Source organism: Geospiza fortis, unplaced genomic scaffold, assembly GCF_000277835.1.
Source record: "Geospiza fortis unplaced genomic scaffold, GeoFor_1.0 scaffold636, whole genome shotgun sequence".
Classification (NCBI taxonomy): Eukaryota; Metazoa; Chordata; class Aves; order Passeriformes; family Thraupidae; genus Geospiza; species Geospiza fortis.
In genome coordinates, this window is record NW_005054435.1 from 1,508,229 (window position 1) to 1,530,547 (window position 22,319).

At 39.6% G+C, this 22,319-nt stretch overlaps 1 long non-coding RNA gene across 1 annotated transcript in view; it reads left to right on the top strand.

Moving 5' to 3' along the window:
• Positions 1–12,939: 12,939 nt before the first annotated feature.
• LOC115948569 overlaps positions 12,940–22,319 on the top strand; it is a 33,751-nt gene continuing 24,371 nt past the window's right edge. The window contains exon 1 of the long non-coding RNA XR_004082379.1: positions 12,940–13,013. This is a non-coding gene — a long non-coding RNA (uncharacterized LOC115948569). The remainder of the gene's footprint in view (positions 13,014–22,319) is intronic.

The window sequence follows — 22,319 nt, forward strand, 5'->3', positions numbered from 1 at the left end:
CAGGCTCCTACCACCTGGGTAGTGGATAGTGTTTCATTTACAGAGCTTTCCACTTTGAGTGATGCAAACGCTGGCAGGGTGCAAACGTTCTGATGAGAATGTGCAAACAGCTCCCAAACTCGGAGCTGAGCACAGATGTAGGTGTTTGTGAGGCTGGCAGCTCAGACAGATCAGATTATGCTGTTTAGCCTCCTATGAAATCAACTCCAACCTAAAATCCCACCAACTTTCCCTTTATTGCTACAGGAACTTAGTGGATTTAAATTTACCAAAAAAAAAAAAAAAAAAAAGGTGATTCGGGGAGCTGACAAGTCTCCACTTTTCTTTGTAGCAAAGGTATTTTCAGGGTAACAAGCATCTGTGGGCCGAAAATTTTACCAAGCTTGACACACCCCATGAAAAATACAGCAATGACTAAGAGCTGTGCTGACAGCTTGTTTAATTTGAATATGGGAATATATGCAAAGTTCCCCATATCAGAACAAAACCACAATGGCTACTTATGTTTTGCCTACAATTAACAGAACAAACACCTTAATAGGCAAAGAAGACACAAACAGATGTTCTAATTGCACATCAGTGTGAAACTGATATTTGCTAGTTCCACTGTAGCTTGACCTCTGCACCTTGGGAAATTGAAGTCCCACAGGATTTGAATGATTTATTGATCTGGATGCAATGAATATTGCAGAAACAAGCTGCATTTCTAGGAAGTTAAATACATCCTCATTCTGTTGTAGCACTATTTTATGTTTGAAGGGAATTCACTCTCTGCTTTAATCAGAGTGGAGATATCAATGTTGTTCACCATATCCTTGAATAAGTGGGAGGAAAGATGAAGTGTGCAGAGGATATTATTTTGGGCAACAGGATGAATGTGGAAATAAGGAACTTGGTTCCAGTAGCTAAATAGTTCTCTTTAGGCTTCTGAAATTTATTTTGTGAGATGGACCAAAGAAAAGCTAGTGGCAAACCCCCCTTATTTTAGCAAGCTTAAAAGCTCCTCATGCTCTACCCTGAAGATTAATTTTGTTTTACAGTTCACTATCCAGAAACTAGAAAAAAGCCCTTTCAAGATACACATGAAGCTTTTTCTTAAGTAAAGATTATTATTGACAAGTTTTCATGACATTTCAGAAATAGCAAATAATGAGTATCAAGGGACTTTAGGACCACCTGTAACACAGAAGACTGCAGAATAATATCCTTACCTCTATACTGGGAAACTGGACATAGTAGGTTTGTATTAAATTGTAAAAAAAATTACTTCTTTTAGAATATTTGATTACACTGGTTTAGGTAGTTATATCTTTGGCACAGAACTCACTGGTGTGTGGTGCTTTGAGTGTTGTAGCTGTTCCACTGAAGTCAGTATTTCTGTCAGACATGGGAAGGCTGCACTCCTAAGCTCAGTGCTGCTTTTTATCCTTCTGTTTTCCACCAAGCTACCTCTTGTTCCTGCCAACAACAGTTAGACTGTGCTGGACTGAAGTACAGCAAATCTCTGTGTTTTAAAATGCACTAATTTTTCTATCCAGCTGTCTGAAATCGGTGCAGAGGATTAAAAAAATGGCATTACAGCTTGATCCGTGCAACCTGTTTTGTGGGGTTTGTTGGTTGTATTTGTTTTGTTTTTTCATAAGTTCAAAAACCCTGAAGTTTGTTTTGCTAAAGGAAAGTGAGATTGAGGAAGGCACCGTGTCCATTATCATATACTGTGGTAATGTATGTAAAATACAAAGCAAAGACACAAAATCAATAAGACACATATTCATGCATATATAGTGTGTATAATTCTCTAAGGATGACTCCATTAATGACAGGAGCATTACACAGCACAGCATTTTCTCTTCAATATTATTTTTATATACTTTTGTACCTTGTTTTTGTTACCATGTCCTCTATATTTTTGTTTTTCCCCTGTGGTGCTTTATGAATTCTGAAGTATTTTGTGGCACACAGAAATGCATGAATTAGGAGGCAAATCTTTCATACATATTTGCAGTGCTAACATCTGAATTCTAAATTTTTATTTATCTCTTATTAAGGCTGGTATGAAGGCATCATCTTCCAGGTGTTTTCAGTTAACTCTTTGGTGTACAGCAAACACATGTCATGCATGCTGGGTATTGTGTCTGTGCATTATCTGGAGCTATTGAAAGACAGTATTTACCGAGGAAATAATTTAGGAGTTCAGAGATATGATTTTAAAAGCCCAATTTCCCTTTCCATAGAGGTGATTTATATATAAATGTCAAATTTCAAATATATGACTCCCAAAAAGGCAGCCACAGAACACAAGACTGTGGTCATAACACCACTCCAGTGTCAAGGAAAGGCTGTATTTTAGGGCTCTGATGCCATTGTCATGAAATATGGCTTGATTTTGGTAAGAGCAGCTCCAGGATTACTCAAGACAATTGTACTTTCCAGTGTACAACAGTTTAAAAGGTCACCAGCTTTTTTTTTATGTACCATTTATACTGAGCAATGAGATGATATTTTTGTCTGTAGGTGTGAGGGAAAACAAAGAGTTGTTCTGAATTTGTGGGACAAAAATGATGCACATACTGAATTTCACCTCATGTGGGCATTGACAGTGTGAGGAGCTCACTGTAAACACAGTGCAAGTCTTATTTGGCTCTGTATTCTTATAGAGAATTTTTGCAGCCTAGCAAGGACAAGGATATTCCCTGAAACCTGTGCTAATGAAATGATGGAAATCAGATGCAGTGAAAATAAAACCTCTTCATTACTGTGGTCAACAAGACTCTGTAGCTGGTCATTACTTGACAGCTCATAAGATCCTCAAAAATAGCAGTAAGATTGAGCTTGTAGTAAAAGACACAAGACAACTTATAGGGACATTAAAAAAAATTAAATGTCTTCAATTTATGTAGTCTGGAAAAGGCAAAAGAGATAATGTCAATTTTAATTACTGTTTTCTTCTGAACACAGGGAATAGGCCAAAGGGCATGAATGGAAATTAAAGAAAAATGGAAAACAGATGGTAGGAAGCATGCTACAGGAACTGGAATACAGGCAGCACTGTACATAGTTTATAACAAAGAAAAGGGGGCTTATGAGTTATTTTGTCCCATCTGAAACAACATCATCTTATCATTTGTTTCACAACAACATTATTACTAAATCAAGGCCTCATTGATAGTAACTGCTGCAGTGGTGCCAGGATTTAAAATTCTTCCTTCTCCAGCTTTTATAAGACATCTTTGAAATATGGGTCAAGCAAAATTGGTTGCTGAAAGATAGCTGCATAAATGAATAGCCTGACATCCAAAAGTGGTCACCAAAACCACCATATATTTCAGGGGATACTGGTTGAATACTTGCCATTTTGGAAAAGGTTGACGTTGATTTAAATGCTTCAGCATGGGATTAGAGGCCTAATTTTAGTAAGCGCTTTGAAATAAATCATGTCAATATTTATGATGACATATTGCAAAGTGCTGTTGCTTTGTTTTAGAGGCTTTCATCTGGATAGGAAATCTTTTAGTCCAGGCAGAATTTCTTTCACTTTACAGCAAACTTCTCAAAGCTGAAGGAGCTGATTAGGAAATGGTGCTGACATGCAGCAGGGAGGTTTCAAACTTTGAAATCAGAAAGACTTTAAGTCACACTAAACCAAAGACTGTGTGAAACACAAACACCAAGTGGTAGTCCTGGCAATTAATCCTAGAATTCATGCTTGGTTTTGAAATTAATTTTTTTCCTCTCCAATCCTGCCCCGTGAGGTTTTTTGTGTTATGGAACATCATGGCAGTTCTCAGAACAGCCTTCATAGGAAAGGCTGCTTCAAAGGAGAGGGAAAAAAAGGCTGAATGGTTACTTGCAAGCATGTTAACATAAGCTCAGTCATCCCTAGGCTTCCAGCACCATGAGGGGAGAAGGTAATGAGGTCATGGGTTGTTCTTTTTTAGGTTCTGAAGACTGACTTTGAGAACCGAGGAAAAGCAAATAAAGGATTATTTATTAAATGAAGAAAGGATTACCCATTACAGGATAAATCTTGCTTGCCTTACGTGTACAAACAGTTCTCATTGACTATGAACAAGTCAAATACTTACACAGGGCATTTATAACTTTTATGTAACCTTATAAAATCACATATATTATTCTATGTCCTGGACTTAAGCAGCATGCAGAAATTAGCCAGTTAGGTGTATAGTGAAAAAAAGCAACCTCATTTTTACTGCAGATCTCTCCAAAGATGGAGTTAAACAAGAAAACATCTTATCCACAAAAATATGCAGGCAACTAAGCAAGTTTCACTGGAGAGTCTCAATTGCTGTGAGAACAGAGTGGCTGGGAAAAGGGAAGGAGGAGGATGTGAAGCATGAAAGCATTTGGAAGGTATTTAGATGGAAAGTTCCTCCTCCTCCTGCACATTCCTGAGAGTCTCTCAGAGCACTGGGCAGGGCTGGCCCTGGGACACTCCTAGCTGGATAACGGAAACCTTCATTATGAGATGCTGTAGATTAATTTCAGAGTCATTTTCCTCTGGACCACCAGCTGTAGTTACTCAAGGCAGATTAACCAGAACATGGTTGGTTTCAGCCCCTACCCAGCAGCATGAGCTAAATACCAAGTTACAGAGGGTGCCAGCCCAGTGTTAGCTGCTAACTTGGTGACTGCATGGCTTTTGGGTGTCCTGCTCCTGCCTCAGCTTCCCTGGTGTTTGTATTCAGTGGCCATTTGTGCCTTAATATGTGGCACTTAGGAACATGGCTTAATGCTGGACTTGGCAGTGCAGGGTTAACAGTTGGACTCTATGGTCTGAGAGGTCTTTTCCAACCTAAATGTTTCTATGTCTGATATTGAGTCACTTGGCAGTTTGTGCAGCCTTTAGCCGATGTTATGGTCTGTGCACTAGATACAAAACTTTTCTCATCATCTTTCATCCTCACTGATTCAGCTGGAAATCACCCTGCTGTATGTTTCCCATAGTTTATCTCGGGAATGCGTAGATAATGACCTCTCATTAAAAGAGAAGGAAACATTCAGCCTCCTATTTTAATTTTTTTTTTGAGGAACAGCTGAATCCAAAGGGAAGATTTGGATGTTTTCCCCTCTTTGAAAGTCAGCTACAGAAATTGAGGAGAGCAGACTTGAATCACCACTGGACAAGTGCTTTCAGTGCTGCTCTGGAGTAATTCACAGACGTTCTTCTCCCTGTGGTGAAACATTTGGAAATCCCTTCTTTTTTCATCTGAATGGCAAATGCCAAAACCTCAGTGTTTTTCGTGAGGAATTCTTGTCTTCTGGCCAGCTCAGTTAGCTTCAGAGCAAGAACTGGGAAGTTAAGTCTATGGCAAAGGGAGGATTTCCACATTCATAGGGAAGCAGGCAGCAGCTGCTTTCAGTCAGTTGACCTCCTGTAGCACTGAGATATCAGACATTAGGATCATGACACTATACAGAAAGTTATCAAATCAACTAATTCCTCAGGGATTTGGCCATTATCTCTAATTTTTCTCTGAAGATGATTTAGTTAAGCTTAGATATTCATCATGCAATTTCTTAAGTTTATGCCAGGAAATTTTCACAGCAGCTATCAAGTACTCCATGCTAACATAAAAAAAAAAAAGCCAAATGATGCATTCTCTCAATTCCATGCTGAAGAGTATTTCCTTTCTTAATCAGAGTACATATTGCTATGGTCTAACCTGTCAGCCATAATCTGAGTTCTGTCTTCAGAACTATGCCTGTGTTGTACCTTTTGCTGGTTCTGTTTCACATTAACTCAATGATAGGGCAGTTTTTATCCAGCTGAAATATTTGACTGGGCTTTTCCTTGTGTCTTGTGCATGACAGCTACAGTCCTCCCTTGAGCAGCTCCTCCAGAGTGTGCTTGCCAAGATTGCACTCCTAGTTTTGAGTAGCTCTCCTTTCCCTCCATGTCCTTCTTGTCCTCAGTCTGAAGGCCCTTCCTTCCACCTCTGCTGGTCAGTCTCATGATGCCTCCATCCAGTCTGTCAATCCCTGCTGACAACCTTGTGTTTTCCAACAAATTCATCTCAACTGTCTGGGGAAATGGCAATCCCGTAATCTTCTTCAATGCTGTCCTTCAAACTCCTCTTCATCAGTCCCTCTGCTGTGGAAGGGTGATGATGTGCATGTGACTTCAGGATGGTTTCACCATTTTTGGGGTTCTTTTCTCTGTCCAGATATTGCTTTTCTCCCACAGCTTCTCTTCCTGGGCATAAGTTGAGTGAGTCAAGAGCTTTGCCATACCCATAACAATTGAATGTGAATTCAGCCATGACTCAGGATTAGGGGTCACCTATCGGGAAGCTTTCCTGGAGTCCTGAAATATTGTAAGGAAACAAGAAAAGTGTTTTTTACTCTTCAACTCATTACAGACTGTAAAGCCTGGATATTCAGCTTGGTACTTCAGGCTGTGCAGGTCTCGGTCTCAAGCAGTATGGATTATGACACAGTTTGAGGCCACAACTTTAGCTGCAATTCAGAACATGAAAACTACTTTCTGCTGGGTTGCTATATTTTTGACTTCATCACTTGAATTACAATGATTTCTTGTTGTGCCTGAGCAGAGTCCACAAACTCTGCAATTTACTGCTTCCTCCAACAGTCTGACACAGTCCCCTGTGGGAGAAAAATAAGTTAAATAGAGAACTTTTTCCTCTCAAAGAATTATATTGATCTTGCAGATGCTGAGTTGACTTACAGTGTTTTTCCTTGGAGCACTTGGCTGCAGATTCACTTAAGAGTAAATATAAGAGTCCCATCATCTTCTTTCCCTTTAAGCCTAAGCATTATAATCTCTGTCAGTCAATGTCATGCAGTTTTTCTTTTAAAGATGAGATTAAATAATACAAAACAGCTCTTCAATGTTCACTAAATTCTGTGATTTCCCAACTCTAACTATCTAATTTCTCTCCAAAACCTGTGGTTTATATATGGCCTGAATTTCAAGTGCAATATATAGAAAATATAAATATTTAAATTTGAGATATGGTTTACACTGTTCTTTCCTGGAGTGTTTTTCCTTGTTTCAAAAACCACAAGAGTGAAGCTCAAGTAGCCTACTTGAGAGAGAAAATTCATCATGTGTCTACTCCAAGGCTCTTGTGTTGTTTAAGGGCTAGCTAGGCTGTGGTAAATAATCCACAGACCCTCACAGGAGGCAGTGCTGGCTCACATTCCTTCTGGAAGAGCACAGGCTTGCATCTTTTGGTACCTTCCTCCTGCTTTTACCCCTTTTCTCTGAGATGGGAATGAAGAGGTTCTTTGGTCTCTGGAGACTTCTGTGATGTTTATTTGACACAGACCTTTGTAGCTTGAATTCAGTTTCACTGGGCCCCTCGAGGTTGGTTTCCCTGTTCTGCTACAATATGTCCTTCCCTGCAGACTGTAACCTGAGTTTGCAAAATGAGGAGGGCTTTTGGCATGTCAAGAGTGACTCTGTCTCCTTTACATCAGGCTATACAAAGATATCTATATAGATGTATGTAAATGATATGCAAAGAGTACGTGCCCAGCTGCTGGATGTCAGCCAGGGAGCAGGCAGTGATTTTTCTCCCTGGGAACAACCTTGTGGGCATCATCAGATGTGCATACCAGTGCTGAGGTGATTTTATACTATTGACAGCTTTGCCAAAATACACCAAAACCAAGTAACCTTTGCTTTTGTTCTGCAGAGTTCCTTTGACTGACAGTGATTCTGACAGGCAGCTGGTGTTTCCACAGAAACTATGTTTAGAGCAAATTATTTAACTCCCCTTAGTAAATAAAGAGGGAAAAATATTAATCTCTGACACTGCATTTTACAGGTAATTGATTTTTAAAAATGACTTTGCTTTCTCATTTATGGTCAGGAAGCAATAAAACCACCCCCACAGTTCAGAAATTCACCACAGAGATGTTGCAAGTAGAGAGAGCCAGGAAAAGAGTGAGTGTAAAATACTTTTAAAACCAGGCATCACATTTCTCTGTAATGTTGGATAACCTCAATAATTTTCCATTCCTTCTCAGAGCACAAAGGATATTGTACTCATGAGAATTACACCTCAGCCCTTCAAATGCTGCTGACCCTGTTATACACCTTAATCAGAGATGAGATTTGTTTGAATGAACTTGCTGCAGGCAGCCACTGGGCATTACTCTGGAAACAGCTTTCCTAAGTCTACTATCCCATGCTTCCCAGCAATGTTACTAAAATTTTAATGTGTTTTTCCTATGGATTTGAGTGGCTGCAGGTGCTTGTGGGATACTGTGACGTAGCAAATAATTGCAATTTCTTTTTGAGACCACGAGGAAGCGTTCTTCAGGTTGTGTTGCTTTCAGAAGGAGCCTTTTGCTGGTGAGAAAAAATTGGTTGGTACTTGTATTACATGAGTTTTACAGTTTTCTCTGTGGCACATTTTCCAAGTTACTGTGGCAGCTGTGGCCTGAGAGTTGTCTGCCTTATGGATGGACAAATAATGTGAGCACTAAAGAGGCGTGCTGGGGTCAGAGGTTGGCTGATGTTTGTTTAATTGAGTCCTGTGGCACAAGCTGGAAAACCCTCAGCAGGGAGCATTGTCATTCAGGGCACATAAGAATCCTGGAATAGGTCAAACAATTTGAGTCTGACCCTCCTGCATCTGGTGAAGCTTTAGAGTTTGGTGCACAGTGCTTTTAAGCTGCTTTTTCAATTTCCTGATCCTAAACATGCTAAATCTATTCTTGTGCAATAGTGAAACACAATGTCCAGACCCTATCATGAAAAATAGCTACTAGTGGCTTTCCATTTTTGAATTATAATAAAATAGATTCTGCAGTGCTTTAGCATTTCCCTTCACATCCAGTTTATGGAGCAAAAAAAAAAAAAGAAAAAGAAGGTAAAATATGATGAAGAAGTTTTCTCTAGTTTAAAACAATTCTGTTCCTGAATGAGATGGCTGGCACAAATCACTGATGGAAGTGAATGCAGAACGATGTGCTGAGTTTGCAGTGCAAGCTGAAAAGGAAACAGATATTCCTGTGGGAATGGGAATTTCCCAGTGTGCACATAGTGCCAGTGTGTGCCAGGAACAGCAGAAGATCTTTAATGCACAGAAGGGATTTAATGACTTAATCAGCCTGCTGTACTGAATCAGTCAAAACCCAGCAAGTAAAGGATTTAGAAAAACATGCTGACTTCTGGCAAGAACTGCTTATTTACTGGACTTCACTTATTTTATGGGCCATGATAGAGCATTACTTTCACATTATATATGAGGATAATTACCAGAATTTCAGTGAAGTAGCCACCTCTTTATTTTCTGGGAAAAGTTCATGCATATACAGAAAAAAACCACTCATTTATACACATGATTTCCCTCAGAATACCCAAAAGCCTGAGGATGTTATACCCAAGTGCTCTCCCTGTTGAAATTTAATTTCACTAATAAATGAATATACTGTAGGCTATACCATCCAGGAGAAGATTAATAATGATAATTGTGAGAAAAAAACAGAAGTATTTTAATGTATCATAAAGGTCAGACTTAAGTAATCTCCAACAACATCTTAGCATAAGTAAGGCTGCTTATAAAAATGGGTTTGAAATTCTGCACATCCTCCCCCTGCATAAGGCAGAATAGATTCCTCCAGAACAGATTTCCAGTTGAGCTGGGGCAATTTATAGCATCTGGCAGCTCAGCTCAGCACATTTTAAATGTATAGATCCAGAAGGGAATATTATTTTAAAAGCATGCAAAGCATTGTTTTCAGAGAAAAGGAAGCAAAAATTATGTATTGCAAAAAAGTCGGACATGCCTCTGTTTGAGTTTTAGAAACCTGGCCTATGTTCCTGAAGTGGTTTGGAAGCACAGACCAACTTCCAAGGGGAACACCCTGCTCCCCGTGGGGAAGGATTTATAATTTTATTCAGGATGTATGAAACGCGATGATTTTGGCTGGAGTTCAGGAAATAAGAGGGGAGCAGAGTCTCTGTTCATTTACACCCCTGCCTGTTGTTAGTGAAGTTTTAATGACAACGAACAAAGGCAGATGTGGGCTGCAGAATGGGAACCATGTGCTTTGTAAAAATGGCCAAAAATCAAATTGCTTCTGTGAGCAGGAGCTGCTGGTGCTGGCAGGGCTCTGAAAAACAAGGCTGTAGCTGAAAACAACAGCAGATTCTGAGAGCCCACGTTAGGGACCTTCCTTCCAGACCCTGAGTTCATGTTCTCTCTGACCTACTGAAATGATCTGTTACAATACAGTGTGAACTCAACCTTTGGAAACAGAAGCAGCCAGTAGTGTTTCCAAAACCGTGGATGTGCAGACATGTAGCTCTATTCCCGGAATATGCAGGAACTTTTCACCCCCTGAGCTGCTCAAATGGACATCTGTGCATTTTGAGGGAAGCTGCTTGACATGGAATTTTTAAAACCTAAGTAAAGTTCACAGTATCTAGTCATTTGAAGGAAATGCTTCCCACTGTTCCTTCTTGCTGATAGTTTAGGGTTATCTAACACATGGCAACTTTCCTTTAATGAGAGCAGTGTGTGTGTGTTGGAAGAATCCCTATCTGAAAGAAGCAGTGCTGAGCCAGATCCCTGGCTTGCATCCATTGCCTTGCACAAGGGAATTCCTCAGTACCCCCGAGCTTCAGGAGCCTGGCCCCTGCAGCACCCTCTTGCTGTGCCTTCCACAGGGGAGCACGCTTGGGATGTAGCTGAGGCTGGCCAGGAGGGAGGCTTAAACCGTCTGTGAACTCTGGCAAACCCCAGCTGCTGCAGCAGCCCTTGGGAGGATGTTGAAGACAATTTGGAACAGTCTGAAGCAGCTCTGAGCAGCTGAGTGGGGTCCCTGCAGGCTCCTGCCTGGGATGGAAAGTCAGGAGATTCTTGTGGATCCTTGTCTGGCTGTGGGAGGCAGTGGCCAAGTATCTGCACTGAAATACGCCATCAGTACCTTCAGAAGAGAGACACGGACCTTGCTGGGTGGGAGCGAGGCCCTTGCCTGTCATCTAAACATATCTGCATTTTGTAAACCAGGCAATAACCTAATGAAACCCTGGAAGCAGCAGATATTGCCTGGGAGGCTGAAAGTGAGAAGTGAACTCATGAGCTGGGTTCCACCTGGGATCTGTGAGAGCCTTGAGGTCATCAACAAAGATGTCTTGACTTGAAACCCTAAACTTTCTTTGGGATGTGCTGTGCACTGGAATAGTCAAGTAGGGAGTGATTTATTGGCATTTTATGCAAATAGAAGAGCCTCTCTAAAGGGAGAAAAGTTTGCTATTGAAATGGGTTTCTTTGTGATGGAAATAAAAATAAAATGCTTGGCTTGTTTCATGTCATGATGTAGGTTGAAATCTTCTCCGTGGTCTTGGAGAGAGAGAGAGAGAGAGAGAGAGGACCATTACATTTTTCACGTAGTACCCAACACATGCACATTTTGGATCTGTAATCAAGGCAAAGCTTCCACAGACTCAGGCTAATGAAAAAGCAGCAGCAATGCAGCAGTATGCCCCTGGGAAACTGGAACATCACCACTACAAGTGTTAGCCACTGCAAATTAAAAATCTGAGACTCTTACCGTACTAAGCTCTCATGTCTTTCTGCCTTCTCATGTACTAATACTCCTAAATAAATAAAGTATCAAAATGTAATTACAGAGTAGATTCTTGACTTTCCCTCGGCTGGAATATACATCCAGCTGCTTTGTTAATATTGCCATTCAGGTACAATTTAAAATCAGCAGAGAAAGTCATTCCAGAACCTGTACCAGAAGGTCACAAACTCCCTTTGAAAGCACTGATACTTCCTTTTGTTCACTCTTATGTATCTGATTACAAATTACTAAATCCTACTGCTGTTTGAGAACTTTTAGATTCTAATCAGTACTTTGATGAATGTACAGCACAATAATGCAGATGAGTGATGTCACTCTTTAAGCACACAGCAGCGTGCACGGACAGAAAAGTGGAGAAACCATTCAAAAGCTCTGGGACCTTTGTGATCTGGGAGCTTCCTTTGTAACCCATCCCAACTGTAAATTGTTGCCTAACAACTTGACATTGTTAAAGTGTCTAATTAAACCTTAAAAAAAACCACCCCATGCAAATACAAAATGTTCATCTTAGATTGTGAAGGGTTGCCTTTATGTTGGTAAAATAGAATGAAAATCCGGGATAAGGAAATGTTACAGAAGTTGACTTGAATAAATAAGAAGGAAACATGAGTAAGTTCAACAATGTCGCCATTAAAGAGCTCTTCTTTAGGAACTAGATAACTTCCTAATGCTTTGTGCTACAGCATAAAAGACTGTTTATTAAATGAAATAGAGGTAAACATCACAGGCTTTTTTCATGTAATAAAAGAAAAACAGTGTAGCCAGGTTAAAAGATGAGCAAAAAATTCTTAAAGGCTCTTTTTGTAAAATGTAATGAAACCAAGTGGTTGAAATGAAAATCATAAAAATAAACATAATCTGTGTAATTTTTCTGCAGATGGCATGGTCCTGATCTGTCCTTTTAGTCTGTTTAAAACACTTATATTCAGTATTTTCATTGGGTATGAAAATTCCATAGGACTATTTTCAGTTAAACCAGTGCTGAAGAATGTCAGGGGCAGTGCTAGGAATTTAGGGAAGGGAAGAAATGCAGAGGTTTGCTTCTATTACCTCTTCAACACCATCTGGCAAGGGATGATGCCTGTCCTTTCTGATACAGTCTTTATAATTCTTTGTCTGTGTAGTTATGCTTTATGATGTCAATATTCTTTTAATGTGGATTATAAGGGAGGGACCTTGCCTTAGTTTAAAACATGCACCATAAAACTAGGATAATTGGGGAATTTGCTGTAAAAAGAACTATCCTGCCACCTCTCACTGTGTCTATGTGTTGCACCTCTTTAGAGGTGCTGCTACCTGAAAGCACCCACCTTTTAATAACCTTCTTCCTTTTCTCTGCCAGGGACTTCTGACACTCCCAGCTGAAGTACAAGAAAAGGACTTCACAGGCCTGAAGTACAAGAAAAGGACTTTCTGCTACGTTTTAGGTAATCAATGGTTCTTGGTTGTAAATGGGATTAAGTGATCTGGTGATTGAAATAGTGTAAAAATAACAAACCACTTGCAAGTCTGCCACCAGAAGTGAACACATATTTGATGGTACAGGGTCTAGTGATAGTTATTCATTCAGTGCTTATTTTCAGCTCAAGAATTATAAACCAGCTTTCCTGCTCCACTCTTGGAAATTAAGCCTATATTTCTTTATTTTCCTATCCCCTTCTTTATGAGTGTATATATACATTTGTACAACTGCAATTGCCTGTGCTGTTTTATCTGGGAAGCCCATTGTACAAACCTCAAGCTTTTCCCTGCTGAAAGTAGGTTTTGCTTGCAGTGTCACTTTGATTATGGCAGGGTCCTGTCTTTTCAACGCTTAAGTATGTTGTGTCACCACGTGATTAACATTTAAAGCTGCTTTAGCAGTGAAAGTCAGTCTCACTTACATACTTTTCCCCCTTGTTGATCTTAATATGGGAAGTCACTATCCTCTAACTGGACAAATTTGTTTCAAAATGAGCTTGAAACGCACACGGGTCATAGCAACTGTATCAGTTCCTATCATTCCTCCTCCTTCCTCTTCTTCCTTCATCTCTAATACATCTGATGGACTTTAAAAGATCCTGGCAATAAGATAAGCTAGAAGAAGTCTCCAGTTCTTTCAGAAGGGATCGGGGATTCTGAAAAATTGGAAGGGGTCACCTTGAATCTATGTAAGTATGAGAAAGGCAAGCATGCCAGCCCAGATGGTCTTTCTTTATACTTTTTATGCTATAAAAAGGGGCATTACTGTTGCTTGCATGGAAGGGTTTTTATGATCAAGAGCAGAAGAAAAGGATTTAGAATTGTTAATATACTGCTTGAGTGCTTAGCCATTTATATTTACAGTAATTGCTTCTGGAAAAAAAAAGTCCTTCTCCTGCCAAGTGTAGGAAAAATAAAGGCTGATTGAATTAAGTCTGGGAACCAGTTTGATTAGAAACTGAAACAAATCTCCTAGGACTCTAGAAACCCAGTTCATTTGAGGCATTCCTTCCATACTCTAATGGGCTCTGATGCTTGATACTGAATGATAAGAAAGGCTTGTTTCTGAAAACAGCTGTTGTGGGTTTGGTAGTTTGGAATCGCTTTTGAGAGCTGAATGTAAACCATAAATATGTGAAAATGCAGGCAAGTCAGATTGCTCCTCCAGATAGGACTGGAACCCATGGTCATTGCTTCAAAATCACTCACAGAAATGTAGTAGAATTACACCTTTCACTTTTGGAAAGAAAAGCAAGCCCACTATTATTCCAGTGAGACTGCACAGGGTCTGTAATGTGTGCTCTGTGACTTAGAGCAGGTACTGGGTGGTACCACAGATCAGCATTTTGGTGTTTTCTGAACTCTACCCTGTGCCATTATGCTGGGATGGTGCTGGCATTCCTTCAGAAGCTGATTAAAAGAAAAAACATTTCTGTTCTGCACTCATGTTAACATTACTCAGGCCTCCAAATGCTTGAAAAATTATGGCCCTGCTTTCTAACTTTTCCATCACTCATTAAAACTTGCAAGGGATACTTGGCTGTAAGTGCCTTGCAGAGTTTGGAGCCCTTCACCTTTAGCATGGTTTCAAGTGCAAACTTGAAAATTGGTTTCTTGCAGCATTTTGTGGGGCACAAGTTGGGGGCTGAGAGCACCAAACTCCTTTGGTCATGAGATGGGCTTCACTTCACTCCTGTTGTTTCCAGTCACCACAGTTAAGTTAGGTGTGAACTCCTTGGGTCATCCCACAGGCTCAAGACTTCTGTGTGTCACAATCCCTGAACAAACTCTGTAGTTTTTCACATTTTTAAACAGAAAAATTACTTTTTTCCCTTTATTCCTAATTGTAGAAATGGCATTTAAAAAAATAAGTTCTGTAGTGACAAATGCATTTCACAGGTAGTTCTGTTTTGCAGATAGTTCTTCGGAAATGATGAAAGTAACAATAATTATCATTTTATATAATGTATAATTATCTATTATTTACAGAATAAAGAGTGAATAGTGGAAGTAAAGATCATGTCATAACCTGCAGTATAAAATGCTAGAGAGGAGAACTTTTTTAATGTGGCTGCATTTTTCATCATTCAGAAATTGTGGGAAAGTGTTTCTAAAATACAGCATGGGCAGACACTGAATTTCAAATTGGATTTCATGGAGTAGACAGCACAACAATGACTTAACACTGACTTAATTTTAAAAATATTTTAACACCTGTTTTTTGGAATCAAATGATCACAGTAGAGTCTTGTTGAAGGAAACTGTTATTAGACTATTTTTATGCCATTTTGGCCTATTTTATACCAGGACTGAATAATGTAAATTTAGTCCACACTTTGGAAAAAGGTTTTCATCCACTTTGATGTGCAATGGAATAGTATTTGATAATTTTGTAACACTTGCAAAATGCAATTTTTTTCAGAGAAGTGTGTAAAGAACTGTGTGCATAAGGCATGCAGTTGCAGTTTGCATACACAAATTTTATGCAAATATAAACAAAAAACCCCATGTGGTGTAAGCCTGAAGTGTAATGCACAGATACTGTATGTGTAGTTATGAAAAAAATCTTTTTCTAACCTGGCTTCCTTAGACCAAATTCATCCTGTTACACCAGGATGATACACTGAAATCTGTTCTATCTTCTGCCTTAGCAACACAAAACTTTTACCAAAAAAAGGAGTAAATTAGAAGCTTTTGGATTATAAACCTTTCCAACACATTGGACATATGCATATATAATTTATTGACTGTATTCAGGGAGTAGATGGAATGAAAGCTTGATGAATTAACATGTTCAAATGAAGGTTATATGACATTTACCAAAGATTTTTGTGACACAAATCTGGGGAACAGATGGGAGGGATGGAGGAGGATATAGCTGATATTTCAATGCATTCTTGCACATTTTCTGTGGTTTCTGTTTGGTTTGGTTGTGTATTTGGTGGGATCTGCTGCATGGCTCCACAGCCACTTGGACTCTATGCCAGACGGAGCATTCTTGGGTGCACTTGATGATTTTATGACTGTTGGTATCCTGTAGGCTCCTAAAGGAACCCAAATAATTTTTAGAGGGTTCTGTGGATGTGACTTCAGTCTCAGGCTTAGGAAAAAGAAAGGATTCATTTCACCCTGGAGACTGAGGAGGAAGAAAAGAGGCTGGGAAAAGGAAGGACAAGGGAGCAATGGAAAGATAGGCAAGAGAAAGTGAGAGAAAGCATCAGGTCTAGAGGGGAGTATGAATGGAGGGAAAAAATTGCAGTCAGGCATTGTTTTCTTTTGCTTTAAATGCCCCATAAGCAGAGCAGTCAACAGGCAGACAATTATAGCACCAGGCACTTTGGATTACATTAGGGTGCAGGACAAGCTTTGCTCTCCATGCTTTATGATATCCTCTGAACTCTCTGGAAGGATAAATGGTATAACTTGATGTGACTCATACAGGAAAGCAGATAATCAGTGGTGTGCCATAATGCAAGTGAGAAAAAGACAAAATAGTCAAAGAGTGCTTACACTGTGTTACTTTTATCTTCTGATATTGTTTATCATATTGGTATTATCATGATTATTTGCTAATGTTATCGTATCACCTAATGACAAAAATTCCAGGCTTGGAACCAGGATCCTAGACAAAACATCCTAATTCTTATGGTGGTTTCTCCCTTTGCTGCTTATTAAATTGTTTCTGTGAATGAAAATAATGATAACAGCGAGGGGAAATGTACACCATGCCAGGACCAATTTCCTGCCCCACCAGGAGTGATGCACACAACAGCCTCCTGCAGCTGGAATGATGCTCTGGGATGGAGGGAACCTGAGTTAGGACCTGAGGAGTGTGGCTGGAGTGACCTCTGGAATTGTGCTGTTGGCACTGAGATTTCAGATGCCTCATTTAGTCCTCTAGGCTGCAATACCTTCCTGCTCACTGAAAAATAAAAATGCAGGAAAATAGGTCTGGCAGGGCAGGGAGGTGTTCAGGCTGAGGTTTCAGTATGGATTTTCTGTAGGGATATCAGTTTCATGGCAAAGTTAAAACCTTCCCATCCATATCTGCATTTTACTGCCTTTTCTCTTCCTCTTCTACCTATTAAGTTATGCTAAAGGGTGCAGAGCAGACACTTGATGAAAATGGAATGCCCTGGTTTTTCCAAAAATGACTAATAATTAAAAAAAACCCCTATCATCTGCAGTTTTATGGGGAACCTTGATTTATGTGTCCTATTTTTCTAAACCCCTTTTCTTAATCCTTTTGTAGGCAGACTTGACATTTCCCAGAATTAGCTAATGTTATACCAGTAAAAATGTCCCTTGAAAAAGGGAAATATAAGGAACTTTTCTACTGAGGGTTGCATTCAGTCATATTTTTTCCATGAGATCATTCTTCTGTGCAGTTCCTAGCCTCTCATTGGAAGATCCTGCTGGATCTTGAACTGCAGTGAGTGTCCCTTACATTCATTAGTAGCTTATATTGGAAGCAAAGGGCTTCTGAGCTTTTCAGCTGTAATTCAACAACATTATTCTTAGGCAGGAAGGTGAAAATTTATTTACTGAAAGTAAAATATTTGTTCTGGCCAGAATGCCATTTTTGCCACTAGCACTGATGCCTTTTAGATGAAATTTTGGTAGTAGCCTAGTAAGCCTGCGATTACAAACACAGGTGAATTTAATAAAAATTCTGTCTGCTCTCATTCCTTTTGGTGTAAATCCAGAGTATTTTACTGAAATCTATTGCCATCTGACTAAACTTTGTTTCCAGGGGCTGCCAGTGTACAGAGCATTTGGTGTTATCAGCCCAGGTGTATTTAGGTATTCTCATCATCATAGAAAGCAAGGAAAAGTAACCAATCTACTTTACAAGTAGCCAGGTGACATAAACTCATGTTACTGTTGTGGCAATTATCTGGTCTGGTAATTATGACCAATGGCAGCAGCAACAATAATAATAATTAAATAATGCAAAACTGACCTCCTGAAGGAAGTATTTCTGTCCCTTACAGACAGAACTGAACAGAATTGTGTAGACAGACTGAACCCAAGAGATTAAATAGCCTGTCTAGCAAAAGTTTCACCTCCCTTTTTGAATGCCCCAGAATTTCCAGTTTTGATCCCCTAAATGGAGGCATTGGAAGCGGCAGTCACAACTTGCTGAGCCTCTGGGTGTGCTGCACTGGCCATGCCAAGCACTCCAGTGCAGATGCTCTGAGCTCAGTGGTACTTGCCGGGATTAAGCAGCTGAGCCTAAGGGTTCTGGTTTACACTTTTGGATCCGGCCTGGGCTTTTCCATGTTAGAAATTATTTAAACAGCTATTAGGCCTGCAACAAATTGCAGTGGAAAGATCAACAGAGCATGGAGAAGCTCTGTTTACAAGGTGCCAGTGACCACTTGCATAACAAAGCTGTCAATGATTTATAAAGTGTGCAGACACGGTACCACAGAAAGTCTCACTCAAAACAATTGGTTACTCATTGCTGCATGGTTTCAGTGATCTCCTCATCTTCCTGGATGTGCTGGACAGCAGGAAGGCCCTGCCCTTCTCTTTAGCACCTGATGATCCTTGGACAACTTTGCTGCCCTCCCTGTAAATGAATGTCAGCTTTCCTACAGAAGGACAGGGCTGCCTGCTGAAGTACAATGCCTGTTTTATTTGAATGTGCTCTGGGAAACAATTTAGAGAGCATCTATATTAAACAATTCCTGTGCTACAGTGTTTGTACCTCAAAGAGTTAGGTCAAGGATTTTGGATCAAAGCCTAGCTGAGGCTGCACACATCATGGGGCCCAGGGAGACAAGCAATGAATTTCTTGCTTAAAATTGGCTGTTAAATGCAAATGCATCATCCTTTGTGTCCAAGCTGAGTATTCTGTATTTTCTTCAGGCAGCAGACTGTTGAACAGATTCCACTTCGTTTCAAGGTCTTTCCATCAGGCTCCTGATGAATTCATTAAGCTATATATTCATTACAGGTGATGAAAGGTATATAACCTTTCCGGAAAGGAAGTGGTCTGCTCCATAAATAAATCTAGTTTTGGAAACTAAAGATGTGCTAGAATGAAATACCTGGATTCAACAGTGCTGAAACATGAGCAAAGCAATCGTAATGGCAGCTTTGGAAGGAGGCTGCTCACAGAGGAGTGGATGAACCTTGTGAAGTGTCCTGATGGTCTGAAACTTCAGGCTTTGCTGGATCAGGGGAGAAAGTACATTTTTTCCCAGATTTTCTCTCAGCTGAGGCTTGATCGTGGTATTGTTGTTAACTTTGTTGGCAGAGGGAATTGCCCATGGGTACACTTTTGTAGCAGTTGCATGCCAGTGGAAAATGTTTTATAGCCATGGCAGTGTTAGAGAATCTCTGTGATCTTCCTTAATGATTGAACACAGTCCAGTCAAAAATATGTTAAGATACAAATCTAATCTGTGTTTGTGGAAAACCAAACATCTCAGCTAAGACCTGAGCAGATCCTCCTCCGTGCTGACTGTGAACAAGGTAGGAACCAGATCAAGTAAGGAGAACTAAATATTGACATCATATGAAAGCTGCAGTGTTTTAAACCTGTAGTTGTTTTACATTGGAGTACCGACACATGATACAACCAACTTAAATACTACTGTCATTCTATTTAGGTGGGGACTCTCCCTCCCCACTCTTTCCCAGTAATTCCATTTGATCTTGTGGAAAAGATTCTGCCCTGGATGAAGGTCTAAAAAGCACTGCAAGGCTACTGTGGACAAAGGGGCTCCAGTCAGTCATTTACCAGACACAATGTACATTTTTACGGTTTAATGCAGACTCAAAATAAGAGCCACATTTTTAAATTTTAGCATGACAAGTCATGTGCACCCACAAATCATGCTGCTGTCATCAGGGTCTTAAAAAAGCCATCTCTTTTGGAGAAAAGCTAGTCTAATGCAGTTAAACAAAGCACATTACAGGAGAAGGAGAAGCAAATCTACAGAAGGGAATTTAGTGTGCTACCTATTAGTACCTTTTAGGGTCCTTTTTCTGTGCTTCAAATATTAGATAGCAAGCTGGAAAAAAGTATCATCTTCCTTCAAGAATGTATTTCTTCCTTCAACATAAACATTAGTGTCTTAAAATGCAAGTTTGTCAGTGCATGAATGACAAACTTATTGTGCAGCAAGCAAATGCTTCGTGCTATTGAAAGAGTTTTCCTTAATAAAATGCAGAGGCTGGAATGTTAAATCTTTTGAAGTTACTCCTAAACATGTAATATTTAGCTTGAGAAGCAATAGTGAGGAAATGAACATGATAAGAGCTCATTCAGTAACAGCCCTAAATTGATTATTTCCTTCCTTATGTAAACTTATCAGTCAGCCCTTTGGGCTCACTTCCGAATACCAGCTCAGCACAAGAGTCTTATCACAAGGAAATGGAATGTAAAAGCCCTGACAATTTTGATAAGGCACGTACTTTGGTTATGATCCTATCTCTCCCCTCCTCCCTTTTAAATAATTCATCTGCCCTAAAAGGGGAGATGCCCTCCCTGTAACTCTGGTATAAATAAAAGTTGATGTTGTTATAGTCAGAATTAACCCTGATTATTTGTCCTGCTGGTTTCTCAGAATAGTCTCAAGCAAAGAGACTAGGAGATATATTGAAAATTACAAGCAGCTTTGGAATGGAGTGGCATAGTGGTCTGGATAGGTGATATCTGAGTTTTTAGAGACTCTTATGAGTTTTGGACATAATCTGAAGAATCTCAGTAGAGTGTATACCATAGGAAACTTAAGACTCTCAGTTTTTATTTGCCACTTATTTGTTTGCCACTTTTACCCCACCCGTGATGCTGTAGATCTGACACCTACTTGTGATGGCAGAAGCCAGACTGAATAAAGATCCAAAAGCCAAACATGCAAACTTAAAAAAACCCTGCTACACAAACAGCAAACCACACACTCAAGCACACATAAGGCAAAAGAAAACTGACAAGCAAGCTCTACCCACCAGCCACACAGACTGAAACTTCATGGTTTTACCAGCCAAAATCACCAGCAGAACAGCCCCAAATACAAATTTAACTTCATTCATTTGTCCCAGTAAAGTAATAATTTAAAGGGGTGCGTAACAAGTTTTGTGGTTCATCGCATACCAGGACAGCAGAGCCTGATAAAAGCACTCAAATGACAGAACTGGTTTTGTTTGAGATGTGATGACATGCTCCTTAAGCAAATGTTAAAGGCAGCAAATCCATGACCCAGTAAAATACACTCCAGACCATCAAAGTAGTTCTACAGCTTGATGAAATCCACTCATCTCCAGCAAGAATGACCTAAAACTCTTCAGAGGGATAAAAAAAAAGTGTGGAGGAATTCAGAAAGAATGTTTTTTAAGCAAACAGTGACATACCAAAGTTCAGTGTAACTTTTTCAGTGAAACCAAAAACTACACTAAATTTACCTGATTTATTTTTTCCACAGAAACTCAAATCTTGAGTCGTTTTATGCAAATTAGGGAAAAGCCATGACTGAAGCTGGACTGACCAATGATTTTCATTGGTTGCTTACCCAAACCTCCTCTCAGGAATACTTAATCATCCAAACAACATCTTATCATTGTAAACCAACAGGGGTCTTAATCCTGGCAGTGTTGAAGTGCATGGTAAAGATACCATTGATCTTAATAGGATTAGTATTTCTCCAGAAATTTCATGATGCTTTGCATGAGGAAGCCCTTAGATAATTTCACAAGATATCCTAAGTGCTTTATATTGAAAAAAATGTTGCAGTAACAAGTCTTTTTGGTGAAGCAGTGGCAAAAATAAAACTAGAAAAAACTCGTGGAGCAAATCCAGAATGTTCTTACAGGCACATGAGCACACACAGGAAAGGAAGGCTTTTTGATGGAAGTTGTGGGATCAGAGTAGGTTAATCTATGAACTTTGTTAACTCTGTGCTTTCTGTACCATTCAACAGACTGTACCTACTAGAGAGAAAAGAGAAAATCTTGTTAATATTTCTGGTGAAAAAAATCAGTATTAGCAGGGATAAGGAAAAAACTATACATTTGCACAGTGAATGCTAGGTAGCAAAATAAAAAAGGGTGTAACTGCCTTGCCTGTCATTTATTTCTTTGGGCCTACAGTAGCTAAGTCCTCAGGGAAAGAAATTACAGCAGCAGATATTATCTTATTTTACTGCTGTATTTCCTATCTTAAATTAATAGTGCGTAGGATTTTGATTATACTTGATATAATTAATCATGAGTCCGTTTTGTTATACAAGCCAGTAAAGAGCACTTTGCTGCTCCATGAAGCC